Below are 1,827 nucleotides of genomic sequence, written 5' to 3'. Positions count from 1 at the left end.
TTATTTACGTGGTTGATTTTATTTCTTACGAAAATAGTAACTCCTCCAACCGGAGTCGGATTTCTATGCATTTTATATCCATGGAATCACGTCAACGAGTACATTCTGAATATATTAACTATTTTTTAAAGATGGTACAACTTTTTGGACGCTTATTTTTAGGTTTAAACGTCGATTTATGTTTAAATATAACAACGTATTTGATTATCTTTATCCATAAATCAAACATCACAATACTAAGCTATTATATTTACCTCTCTCCACTACTTCTTAATGGTGGTTGGTGATAGGAATTTTTCTTGGTTGTCACATTCTCCCCCCGTTTTAGGAATCTCATCCGAAAATTTCTCTAATAGTCGAGATTTCTGCGAACAAGTGAGGGTACTTGCTCTTCATTTGGTCCTCTCGATCCTATTTATACTTCGATCCTCGCTTAGAGTTTCATCGTACCTTGATTATGGAAATCCAACTCTACTTGAGTCATTTGACCTCTCTATCCATAATTTTGACTGGCTCCTTTACGAAGTTTAGTCCAGGGTTGATTTTGATTTTTGTCAAGGGGAATGATATGTGAATCATCAGATAGACTCTTCTTAATATTGGACACTTGGAAGACGTCATGCACATTATTGAGCTCTTGGGGTAATTTAAGTCGGCAGGCCATTGGACCAATCCGACCGAGGATTTCGAATGGTCCTAAGTACCTAGGATTTATCTTTCCCCGCTTTTCGAACCTTATAACTCTTTTCCAAGGAGAGACCTTAAGCATAACCCTATCTCCCACTTAGAATTCTAGGGGTTTACGTCTTATATCGGCATAGGTCTTCTGACGATCACATGTTGTCTTTAGGCGTTTGCAAATTTGCACTATTTTCTCAGTCATCTCGTGAATAATCTTTGGACCGGTTCGTAGGGTATATCCTACAAACTTCTTAGCTAGTTGGGTATTCCCAACTTTCATCCAATAAATAGGAGATTGACATTTCCCACTGTATAAAGCTTTGAATGGTGCAACCTTGATACTCGTGTGATAGCTATAATTGTATGAGACAACATGTCTTTCAGCCGTTGGATTGTCCTTTTGCTTTTACCGTTGGTATGGGGATGGTAGGCTGTACTCATATCCATGAGAGTACTAAGGGATTTTTGCAAACTTTCTAATAATCAAGAGGTAAATCTGCTATCTTTGTCAGAGATAATTGATATTGGTACCCCATGTAACCTGGCAATATCTCTAAGGTACGTCATTGTCAGTTTCTCCATCTTATATATCTCTTTTATTGGTAAGAAGTGATCAAACTTGGTTAATCTATTGATAACTACCCATAGAGTTTTGTAACCACTAGCAATCTTAGGCAATTTGGTCACAAAATCCATTGCGATATGCTCCCAATTCTACTCAGGTATGTTCGATTGTTTCAATAATCTCGAGGGTCATTAATTTTCTGCCTTGACCTTGGAACATGTAAGGCATTTAGTTACGTAGGTTGCAATTTCAGATTTCATGTTTGGCCACCAAGAAAGAATTTTTAAATCTAGATACATCTTGTTTGATCCACGATGGATGGAGTACATAGTCCTATGGGCCTCGTCTAAAACTAGATGCTTGACATTTCCAAACTTTGGAACCCATATTCAATTCATAAAGTACCTTGCTCCACCATCCCTAATTTATAGTTGCTTTTCCATTCCCCTGAGGCCTTGTGCCTCGATGTTTCCTTTTGTTAGAGTCTCGAGCTGAGCATTTCTAATTTACGAGATTGGACTAGACTGGATAGTCATTAAAAGTGCTTTGACTTTGCGAGGCTTAACTTGTTACTTATGGCT

The sequence above is a fragment of the Lactuca serriola genome, chromosome 8 (genome assembly GCF_051521515.1).
Source record: "Lactuca serriola cultivar US96UC23 chromosome 8, Lser_US96UC23_V15, whole genome shotgun sequence".
Classification (NCBI taxonomy): Eukaryota; Viridiplantae; Streptophyta; class Magnoliopsida; order Asterales; family Asteraceae; genus Lactuca; species Lactuca serriola.
This window is presented reverse-complemented; position numbering follows the sequence as displayed.